Raw genomic sequence first — 12,603 nt, 5'->3', positions numbered from 1 at the left:
TGCAAAACTACAAATTTGCATTTTACTGTCAAAACTGCAACAGAGACCGCAGTGGCGAAATGCCCGGAGTAGTACCAATGCCTTTCTTTTAGATATCACAAGAATATCAATACGAAATACCCAGGAAAAATGCGTCCCTTTAATAATTATTTAAGACTAGTTTCAATCAATCAATCATTGACATTTATAAAGCGCGCTACATACCCGTAGGGTCTCAAGGCGCTGGGGGGGGGGGGGGAGGGGGGGGTGCCGCTACTGCTCGAACAGCCAGGTCTTCAGCTTCTTCCTGAAGGAGAGGTGGTCTTGGGTCAGGCGCAGGTCGGTCGGGAGGGAGTTCCAGGTCTTGGCGGCCAGGTAGGAGAAGGACCTTCCTCCTGTAGTCGCTCTTCGGATGCGGGGGACGGCAGCGAGGGCGTGGTTGGCTGATCGGAGGTGGCGTTTGGGAGCGTAGAAGTTGACTCGGCTGTTGAGGTAGCTCGGGCCTTGGTCGTGTAGGGCTTTGTGTGCGTGGGTGAGGAGGCGGAAGGTGATTCTTTTGTTGACGGGGAGCCAGTGAAGGTCTCTCAGATGTCCGGAGATGTGGCTGGTTCGTGGGATGTCGAGGATGAGTCTGGCTGAGGCGTTCTGGATCCGCTGGAGTCTCTTCTGGAGCTTGGCGGTGGTACCGGCGTAGAGGGCGTTGCCGTAGTCCAGTCGGCTGGTGACGAGGGCCTGGGTGACGGTCTTCCTGGTCTCGGTGGGGATCCACCAGAAGATCTTCCGTAGCATGCGTAGGATGTTGAAGCACGCCGAGGAGACGTTGTTGACTTGCCTGGTCATGGAGAGGGAGGAGTCCAGGATGAAGCCCAGGTTGCGTGCATGGTCTGTCGGTTTGGGAGCGGTGCCCAGGGCGGGAGGCCACCAGGAGTCGTCCCAGGCGGAGGGTGAGGAGCCCAGGATGAGGACCTCCGTCTTGTCCGAGTTCAGTTTCAGGCGGCTGGTCGTCATCCACTCGGCTACCTCTTTCATCCCTTCGTGCACTTTAAGTTTCACTTAAAATGTAGACCCCAGCTCTCGGCTGACGTCTGAACTGTTATAAAAGATTAGCGAGTCTATAGCGGCATAGACGCGAATTGGCATGCTACATTCTGACCAGGATCCTGCTTTTAGCTCTCGAGCTTATGAGGAGGACATGACCAGCATGGGCATTGCATTGCGGGAATCTTATCACTTCCTTCCTGAAGGAAATGGGATGGTGGAAAGAAAAAACCGAGACATAAAGCAATCTATAACGGCTAAGGTATTAGGTTCGGGTGTTGGGTGGGTCAAACATTTAACAAGTGTCCAACGTAGTCTTAACAATCTGCCAAGAAATTCTCTAAAAGGTTTCAGTCCGTACGAACTATTGTTCGGGACTAGAATGCATATCCAGGATCTCGATAGTCAGACTTCAGTGGTAGAAGGAAAATGCTTTGATATCAAAGATCGTTTGGCTATTTTACAGGACTTAAATGAAACAAGAAAAGACCTGAGCAACATAAAGTTGAAACAACAGCCAACAGCCACTGAAGAGAAACCACCTGTCCCAGCAAGGCCTGTCTGGATTTCAAAGATTGGGGATCTGGTCAGAGAGAAAATCGCGGTGAAGAAGGAATTTGGGCCTTTTTACAGAAAAGCAGTACCTGTCTTAGCTATCAACGGAACAAGATCAGTTGTACTACCGCCCCTTGCTGGTAAAAAGGAGACCCGAGTTGTATCCATCGACCTGGTTAAACCACAATCATGTGGCCAATAATAAGTAGTAGGCCCAGTGGACTCCCAAGAAATAGCAGAACACCAAAGTTTGCTACAAATCGAGAGATTCAAACTGAGAGTCTAATCACATTTGATAAACATATAGTGAATCAACAAGGACTATGCAACAAAGCCATGGAACTTATGCCTCTTGAAACCCAAATTGCAACAATTCGTCAAGAAACACCTGTCTACAACGATGTAGCCACAGACTATGCTATTAAAACAAAGTAAAATACAGAAGCAATTCCAATAATTGACAGAACTGCATCAGGCTACTTCATCAATTTCGATGACTTTTCTGAGGATCCGAGCGAACCTGAGGAACAGCCAACAACAACAAAAACTTTTAAAGACAAAACTAAAGAACTCTTTCATCAACTACAAGAAACCTATCTGATTTCCCCATGGATTGAATTTTGGGTGGTGCTAGGTGTACTTTTCCTCCTGCTTTGGCTCATCATGGTGCTATGCTTGGGACACTTCATTGAAGGAAAATATGTTACAATGGACACAGCAAGCCAGAATATCAACCTGGTCCTAATGCCACACAAGTCTTCACACATCGAGAAAAGAGAACTTTCTTCAGTAAACTTCACAGCCAATCCGATACCCGGTGGGGTAGCATGGGACAAAACAGATTACGATATATATGGTCCGGTCGAGCTCTTGAAGTATCCTCATCAATTTAAGGTTTCATTAAGTGACTTTGTAAAACCGAGTCCATTCTCTGATGATTGGGATTTTGAAAGTATTAATGATATGATGTCAGACTTAGTTATGTCAGCAAAATTTACAGAACATGATTATTTACAGGGTTCATCAAATTGTGACCAGATGTACTGCTACAACCACTATGGTAGCCAATATTTGCATAAATCTGCTCAACCTAGAAATGTTTTAAATTATAATCAATGGGAACATTGTGCAACTCCACCAAAAGGTAGTTCAAAAACATTTTATGAGAAATTTCCATACTTCTCAGGATTTAACACAAGTGAAGCAGAAACGTTTTATTTCAAACTGTTGAATAAGACAGGAATGAAAACCATGCTGACAAATACAAAATTAATATATTCAGAAACATTTTTTGAAAAAATGAATACATTTGGTTTTGATTTTTGGAACAATAACATTGAGACAAAGACAATCTGGGGTACTAAAGATTGGCAAGTGCAAGGTATAGATTCATTATTCAGAGCCTGCATGATCCCAGAACAAATTATATTTTTGAATGACACAATTCAACAAACAACCTGTCTTGGCCTAGCCAAAATTAAAGACTTAAACAAACCGTCTGTTCCAAAGCCAACACCTGACAGTAATAGCACTACAGATGTTGAGATAGATGTATCCCATATTTTAAACCAAAACAGAACACATCCTGATTGGACAAACTGATTGATCTGGCCCACAGACACAAATAACTGTCAAGATAGATTCCTGAACAAAATACAGGGGTTAGAAAGGTCCAGGCCAGACCCTAGATACTCCCAGCGACAACATCCAGGGATAGTAACAACATACAGTGTAGGAAAACTCTGTCTTGAATGACTACATACATCCACACTGGCAGAAATTAAGCAACACTTAACTTTACTAAAAGAAGGTGCTGACTTGCGTGATTTCATTATGGGACCGCGCAAACAGCGTCAAAAACGTTTCATAGCGGCCTCTATATATGCAGCTTATAACGAAGTTTGGAAAGAAACTCAAATTGAAACAGCAGAGAAAATACGGGAAATTGACCGTATTAATTTGGAAAAATCACTTTCTGTTGTGGACAATGGTTTAATGACTCTGTCCTCCAGAATATATTCACTGGACAGTATTGTATCATCTGCAATCGATATAATAGAGCAGGACATGCTAATGTTACAACATGGTCAGTCCCAATTGCGTTCTATTGTACAGCTTGGGTGGACGTTACAAAATCTGCGTTCAGGCTACGTGCCTTGGCGTTTAATCAACACAACGTCACTGTTCTCTATCTTTAACCTTACTGATATACAAATCAGCTTGGCACAAAAAGGAGCAGAATATACAATTCTGAGCATTGAAAAACTTGAGAGATTACCATTGACAATGTCAGAACGACCTGTCATTGAATGGATAATACACGGGATAATAACTATTCCGATAACGACTTTCCAATTTCAATACTGCCAAAAGTATATACAGGCAGGCTAGTATGAAAGGTTGGGTAAAGGATACATTAAGTCATCATGGAAATTACCTTACACTCACACATGTTATAGTGAAAAAGGACAGAATGTATTTCTTAGTGGTGATAATTGTGAAAAATCACTAAGTGGTACACTTCTGTGTCAGGGTATAAATCTATATGGGGCCTGTGAGAGGACTTCAAATAACCTTTCATGTCACCAGCTTGGCACACCTACAACTCTAATAGAGCCATTGACGGCTTTCGAACGGGAGCTACATTCTAATAGTGGACCACAGATGTTGTGGCTTGGTGCCAGGAAAAGCTTATCTGGTAAGCGTTTCGTCCAGGGTCACTTGCTGTATGCAAGTATTGAATCCGAACGACACTCCAGACAGGGAGGGAAAAATTTGGCCCAGTTTGAAAATCTCTTATATTCGAATTGATACTTTAAGCAGAATGAAGTCTGTTCTTCTACAGACGCCTGTGCCCTTGAGGTCATCAAAAGAAACGTATGATCTCCAAGTTGCAAGGACAACGGCAGAGATACATAACCTTTTATCAACAAATTGCCCCCTACACTTCGCAGAAATGCTAAACGAAATCTTAAACATTTCTGATACGAATGGTATCGCGAGTGTATTTAAGACAATTTTTTCGGGACTGTTGACACCTTTCAAAGCAGTCCTGGGCATCTTTCCTAATTTTGTCCATTCACTCTTTGGCGGCCTTCCACTCCTGTTGGGACTCGTAGCAGGCATTTTATTTTTGATACTCCTGCTTCGTTATGGCAAGCCATGTCACAGACAAGACTCCAGCAACAATGGAAGAAACGATCCTAGCTATACGCTATCGGGACCGCATAACTAAAGTCCTTGGATTAGCCCGGCTAAGAGATCTGAACATGACCTGGTTTCTTTCATTCAGACCCATCTGGCAGAACTGTTTCTTACCTGTGTTAAGATGTATGCTGTGCGGAGAAGAATGCGTGTTAGACGTCTGTCTCACACTACAATCAGAAGTACCATTGGATACAGATACTTTGCTAAGTCCAGTAAAGGCTCATGCATCGTGTTGTCCCCAGCGGTTACCCATCCTGATGACGGCATTCGTTGAGACTTCACCACTGCGATTGAAGGGTAGTGAAGTGCAAGATGAGAGCAGCATCAACCAGGTATGACCTTCTGTGAGCACTGCTGATCATGTCATCGATGATAGCAATCATTCTCACGACTGCACAGTTGCGGCATTTTCCAACTTGGTCGAACTTTCACCTGAAGCGGTAAACTGCTTTTTTGAAAGTCTGTCTGAAATGATGTTCTCCCCTGAACAAAAAGAATAAACTTTTAAGCAAACGAGCACTCAGCGTTCCCTGAACTCTGAATTTGGCCTTCAGCTTTGAAAAACAAAAGCAACTGAAAATATTTGGAACTGTTTTGACTTATTCCCTCAAAAACGAAATTTTTTTTTTCCCGATTCCAAAATATTTACCTTTTTTTGGCACTCATCCTCTGCTTAAAGTAGAACTATTCTTAGAGAACAGAGCTTCTATTTTTAGGAACTCTAGAGACAATATATTACCTCAGCCTCTAGCATATTTACAAATAACTGTATTTATATCTGATGAAATGGTCTCGCACTTTTCTTTTCTGTATTAAGAGCCATTCCATGTGTAATTTTCGCAAATCATTCATGCTGATATATATGTGCATCCTTTTAATGAATGATTACACTGCTTGAAAACGTACAGTACCTATACTCATTTTTCGTGTATTTCGCATATGCCATTTCAGATGCAAAATTTTTTATTTTGGGTTGGATCGGTATACACATGCACCGTTAGATATGTTTACTATTGCTTAGTTTAGTAATTATGGACATGAATTTGTGGAGTGGGTGTAATGTGTTTATCTAGGTACCTGAATCGATATTCCTATTCTTTGCCCTTGTGTGGTTATAAATCAATAATATCCCTACAACGGCATAGAAACCCTTTTCATAATTCAGTCATAGCGCATGCTGTCACATTAAGCAAGCCTATTCCTCCAGCCCCCTAGAAAGCACACCTAGTTCTCTAAACAAATCCAAGCCTCCAGCAACCTGGGAAATCCCCGCTGCTTTGTTTTGATTTCGTCCGAGAACTCCTGTAAAGCACTTTAAGAACGACCAGTTCTTAGTGACATCTTTATTGACGTCTTATGTCCAGCCTTACGTCAAACTTTCAGGTATAAATATACCAACGTTGCCTTAAGCAAACACACAGTGGTAATCCTGGAGCAGAGCAGCTATCTACTTCCGAAGAGCCCAGCTGATGCGAGAGCCCACGGACGTTGCCCCTCCCTTTTGACGCGCTGAGAAAGACGCTGTCTTTTCTCCTGCCGAGAAATCCAGGATCCGGCATTTCCAGCCGACCCTTGCGGGTGACTGGGATACCGAGTCCTGAGAGAGAGATACCAGCCCTCCTGCCTTCGAATACCCAGGTACTGAACTGACTAAACCCTTACAGAGAATTCTTGAGTCAGATTCTTGGCAAAACAAACTTAACTTAAACTGCTACTTACTTACTCCCTCCCTCCCACGTATTAGGCTTAGGTCAGGTACACCGGGGTAGGCGTAGTTAGAAGCACCAGTTGAGTACAATTAGTCAATGTATATATGTATGTATCTGTATCTATTTTATCCATTTTAAAGTATCATATGGCTAAGAAACCATATCAATGCTTTTACAGTATTATTTCATAATTCTGCTTTTACTGTATGCACTTTACTTAACTACAAGTATTGCAACTGTAGCAATTCATTTCTCTTGTATGAGGAGAGAGACTGCTCAATAAATAACACCTTTTATTGAAAACGCCCGTCTCTCTTTTTCTCTGCAATCTGGTGAAACTAAGTATGCACTTATTGACTGAGTGAAATAGCTGTCTTTTGTTTTCACACGACTCTAGAGATATACTCTTATTCAGGGAGAGCAAAGTTGTCATGTTTTATGGTTGTCAGAAACGAAATCCCTTCTTGTCTATCCAGGGAGGTTAAATTCCTCCTCGCTTATTCGAGAAAGTTTCTAGTGAACTCTGAGCTAGCTGGCACAAAACTTAAGTCTAATATAGTCAGTAGAGACCTAGTTAACCTCAGTCCTACGTCTACACTACTGAAGATATTATGCCAATGCGCAGAGCCTATTGGGACTATAGGAACTACACTACAGCTTCAGATATAGGAACAATTATTGACGCCCCCAAGGTAACCCCATTACCATATTTCTAGTTATTTTTACCTGAGCCGCATCCTCATGTCTGAGTCAATCTACTGCTTCAAGAGTATTAAATGCGTCGAAGCAGTTAAATGTATGGATATTAAAATGATTGCTGTGGGTTAGCATATGAGGTTCCCAGTTTACCCTTGCACTACTACTGTCTAGTGGTTGGGAAAAATAGCCTAGGGGTAGTACATTATCACCTTGTGACAAAGTAGTATGAATTCCTGTTGTATTCATAATCACATTTACTAGGCGGGGGTTCTGAATGTCAAGACTACGCAGTCCCCTGGGAGGTGTTTTCCGTCCTCTGCCAACCCAACCTATTCTCCTCGTCACTTTAAATTCGTCAATTTGCTCTCCCACAAGGCCCGTCCTAGCGCCAAGCCAGTGCAGTGACCTATTTTTCAGCGTTTCCAGCAATTCTACTATCCCATGATCTAATTTCGGAACGTTCGCAAATACCACAATATAAGGCGTAGCGACTGGGGGTAAGTCCAAATATGTTGTGTGCTGTTCCTTCTTCCTCTCATATGAGATATTGGGGTTTTTATCGCTAGTATTATATATAGTTGTAATAGTGACTAGTGGTATGACTCAAGGAGGAATCCTTATGTTTACAGTGGGAGAGTGAGACAGTGTATTTAAATGACCGGGTCTTAAATCCCTGTCAGTACCTTGATCAATAATATTTGCGTTAGAGCTTTCTGCCACCAGGAGATAGGAGAGCCCTTGTTGTTCGCTTCTTAAACGCCGTGGGAGGAAAGGAGAAGCTGCTATTGCACAATGGCAAAACATTCACCCCCAGTCACAGATCTGGGTTTAATCCATCGTTATTTTGCTCACCAAGCCATCCCAGTTCAGACATGGCCATATGGAAATCAGTCTTGACCCTGTGTCTCATGGGAACAGTCCAGCCCGAACTGCCAAGCCATGTCTTCCCTGGACCGGAAACAAGCTTCCAAGGACCGGTTTCTGGCATTCCAGCCGTCTTCAGCCCGGCTTGCTTGAATCCAGTGGCAAAGTGAGCAAGGGACTCACGTCTGAGCATACCCTGCCACACTTATGACGGCCAAAAGCGGTACAAAAGGGGGTGGTGATGGACGGAGCATCTGAATCAATCAAACACTCACACCCAGTCAAAAGATCTGGGTTTAATCCATCACCGTTCTTTAGCCCACTCTGCCACCCCAGTTCAGACATGGCTATATGCAAACCAGTCTGACTGATTTGCATATAGCCATGTCTGAACTGGGGTGGCAGAGTGGGCTAAAGAACGGTGATGGATTAAACCCAGATCAGTTGACTGGGGGTGAGTGTTTGATTTGCTCAAACGCTCCGTCCATCATCCCCTTTTGTATCGCTTTGTTCGCCCTAAGTGTGGCAGGGTATGCTCAGACGTGAGTCCCTTGCTCACTTGGCCACTGGATTCAAGATAGCCTGGTTGATGAGGATTATGAATCCGAAACCGGTTCCAGGATGCTTGTTTCCGGTCCAAGGGAAGACATGGCTTGGCAGTTCGGGCTGGACTGTTCCCATGAGGCACAGGGTCAGACTGATTTGCATATAGCCATGTCTGAACTGGGGTGGCTGAGTGGGCTAAAGAACGGTGATGGATTAAACCCAGATCAGTTGACTGGGGATGAGTGTTTGATTTGCTCAAACGCTCCGTCCATCATCCCCTTTTGTATCGCTTTGTTTGCCCTAAGTGTGGCAGGGTATGCTCAGACGTGAGTCCCTTGCTCACTTGGCCACTGGATTCAAGATAGCCTGGCTGATGAGGATTATGAATCCGAAACCGGTCCCAGGATGCTTGTTTCCGGTCCAGGGAAGACATGGCTTGGCAGTTCGGGCTGGACTGTTCCCATGAGGCACAGGGTCAGACTGATTTGCATATAGCCATGTCTGAACTGGGGTGGCTGAGTGGGCTAAAGAACGGTGATGGATTAAACCCAGATCAGTTGACTGGGGGTGAGTGTTTGATTTGCTCAAACGCTCCGTCCATCATCCCCTTTTGTATCGCTTTGTTCGCCCTAAGTGTGGCAGGGTATGCTCAGACGTGAGTCCCTTGCTCACTTGGCCACTGGAGTCAAGATAGCCTGGCTGATGAGGATTATGAATCCGAAACCGGTCCCAGGATGCTTGTTTCCGGTCCAGGGAAGACATGGCTTGGCAGTTCGGGTTAGACTGTTCCCATGAGGCACAGGGTCAGACTGATTTGCATATAGCCATGTCTGAACTGGGGTGGCTGAGTGGGCTAAAGAACGGTGATGGATTAAACCCAGATCAGTTGACTGGGGGTGAGTGTTTGATTTGCTCAAACGCTCCGTCCATCATCCCCTTTTTTATCGCCCTATTCTACCCCTAGGCACAGTACCTTGGATACGATGGAAGAAAGAGTTATGGCCCAGCCCGGCCTTGGTCAATCTACGGTGGGCTAAGACGGAGCCGGCGCTGTTTTCAAGCCCCTCCAGGGGCCTTCCTCAAGGTGCGAAGTGCTTCTATGCAAGGCTGGGACTCGGGCGAAAGTACACTGTGCTGGATTCCTTGGTCTGCGGTCTACCCGTGTATATTCACTTTTTGGAGAAGAATATCGCAGCAAACAACCAAGAGCTGTGGCCCAGCCCAGGCTCTTGCAGGCAATGACGGGCAAGGACGGGCCCTCCCTTGGCCCGCGCGCGTCCTGCGCCGCGGGAGCCCTCCCGTTGAATTATGCACCTGCATTGGCACGAACATGATGCTCCAACCACGAGACCGCAATGCCCCCTGGGACTTGCAGTCCTGTCCGGTGGCGGTCCGCTGTGTTTTTTGTGGCGGCCAAAGTGCGGGGCGAAATGCAGGGCAGGACAGTGAAGTCTGCACTTGCAGTGTAACAATGAGGTGGCAGGAAATCAGGGCATCAAATAAAAAAATATTTGAGGCGCTGGTACCACTGTAAACAAAATAAGAGTCAGGTCATAGACCAGACCCTGTGCAGTGCTGGTTGGCTGCCTGCGGGGATGGGTGCAGGACCAACCAACTGCTGCACACGGCAGAAGGCTGTTGCAGTGGAAGGTTGGGTGTCTCTTGTGTGCCTGTGAGGGGGTTGGGTGCCAGGGCTGGCCAGCAGCCAACGCCCCTACTGGGCACAGCTAAAAGCCATGCAGAGCAGGGGGTAGGGTGCGGAGCCTGGTTGTGTGACCAACCCTATGTTGACCACGGCTATGTTGACCGCAGTGTACAGTGGGTATGATGGCCACAGATTGGCCTACGGGGATGGGCTTTTGTTAGAACTTGATTTTGATTTTTAAAAATACATTTGCTGAAAATAACAAAGTTTAAAGTGACAATATAGTTGCCCACAGCAATAACATCTTATCTTAGGGTAAAAAAAACAGAAGTTGATTAAAAAAAACAAAGTTTAAAGTGGTGTTAAGTGTTGAAATGAGATAAAAACAAACGTTTTAAAATAAAAAACAAATATTCTAACTACAGAGCGGTTTCCATAAGATGTGGTGGAAGGAGTCTTATCAGTAGTAAATTCATGCCTGTCAACCTTTTGGCTTAAAATTGCGTGTCATGTAAGTCTTTATGAGAGTGACCATGTTAGGAAAAATAGTGTACAAATTATTCCTGGAGGTTGTTCAAAGTTTTTAAAGATGGTGATCACATTAAGGTCTATCGCTCTTGTGGCACTTGACATCGAAAAAGCTTTCAATACACTTGATTGGAATTACAGGCTGGCTGCAAGTAATTTACTGAACACAATAGTATCACAAGTGAGTGCATGCGCTTGCATGCTCGGCCCGAATGATTAGGCTTTTGTCTTTGTGGGTTCTCACAAAGAGAATTAGGTATGGATACCTTAGCATTGCGAAACAAACTCAACTGTCTGAAGGTCTGGAGTGTATTATTTTTGTTGTCACGTATAAACGCAGTGGCTTACACTTTTTAGGACCTGAGGAAGGTTAGTCACTCTTTACGTCACAATAGCTGAAACATGTAGACCGACCCTCTAACTAGACAGTTGCAGTTTATTTTTTCCAAAACTGCATTAGCACTGGTTTTAAACCTGACACCAAGGGATATATAATAAACTTTTTTTTCTCTTGGTAGCCAGTTTTAATTCACTTTTTACACTCTTTTCATAGCACTGCGCCCATACGTTGTAGTACACCTCAGCTCATCACCTTCTGGATTTTAGTATATCCTAGGAGATCCTTTAAACATCCCTGTGCTCCTCTCTCACAGTAAGGGGGTTGTAGCCCTCGGCTGTACTATAGGGGTTACAGCTGGGTGGAGATCTCAGATGATGAAGCATGTCACCTTGGTGAGTGATGGGACTCCGTCACCTTATTAGGGTTTCCCAAATGAGGGCTCCACCTAGGCATGATTAGATACGTTTGATTTGGTGGAGGACGCCTTTGGGCACCAAGGAACACTCCAGACCTTCAGACAGTTGAGTTTGTTTCACAGTTTCCTGGGAAAAGTGACTGTGCAGGTCCTTAAAGTTTCCTGTGGACCCTTCCAGTTCCGGTTTTGTATTCAACCTTAGAATTGCACCACAATTAGACAAGCAAAGTCTTCCAAATGATAATGGAAATAACCAGATCTGATTTTCCTGGCGCCTTATTCTGACAATGAGGAAATTGGATGATGTCTGCACAATTAAGCAGCCTGATTTTGGAATCCTTTGAAAGGACAGGATAATTTACTTTCAGTTTCCCAGAATTACACTGAGATGAAATCACTGGAAAGATTTCTTTGCAGTGATTATGATTTTAGAGAGTACTTCGAAAAAGGGAAGCATCCACTGGGAGCTGCGGTTGCCAAAAGAAATATTGCTCAGCTATGGGGAGGACTGATACCCCCTACTGTCACAACATGGAAGCGAAAAGTTGGCTGGTGCATGCTTCCTGAGAAAACAGTTTATGTCGCAAGAGGATGCCCACAAAAATGGTCCAGAGTCTGGGCTAAATGGAACGTTTATAGAGGGGATATTTGTGCTGCACCAGTTGCTCCCCTTGACAATGAAACCCTATCACCTTGACTATCTGATCCATCACATACATTGTTTACTGTATCTGCTCTTTGTCCCTTGTGAAATATTGTACACAAGCATGCCATATTTCAATTACTAATGATTTGCCGACTGTTTGTTTGTTTATTACAACCAATAAAAAGATATTTAAAAAGAAAGAGAGGGAAGCACAAATACTCCAGATACCAATTAAATAAAGAAAACTTTACCCCTGATGGTCGCATACACATAACACTCCATACAGTCGTTGAAACCAGTTATTTGCAACATAAAGGAGGGAGGAAATGTTTGCCTCCGAAATAAAATGTCCAAACTATGCTTCATAAGAGAGCAAGTCCCAAAAAGCCAATTAACTAGGTAGGCAAAAAGTGACCGAACAAGTGAAGTAGA

The 12,603-nt window shown here is 44.2% G+C and overlaps 1 protein-coding gene across 4 annotated transcripts in view; it reads right to left on the bottom strand.

Moving 5' to 3' along the window:
- The window catches only part of STK33 (serine/threonine kinase 33), a 1,224,797-nt gene that overhangs the window by 825,238 nt on the left and 386,956 nt on the right, over window positions 1-12,603 (bottom strand). The window lies entirely within an intron of this gene.

This window comes from Lissotriton helveticus, chromosome 3_1, assembly GCF_964261635.1.
Source record: "Lissotriton helveticus chromosome 3_1, aLisHel1.1, whole genome shotgun sequence".
Lineage (NCBI taxonomy): Eukaryota > Metazoa > Chordata > Amphibia > Caudata > Salamandridae > Lissotriton > Lissotriton helveticus.
This window is presented reverse-complemented; position numbering and strand designations above follow the sequence as displayed.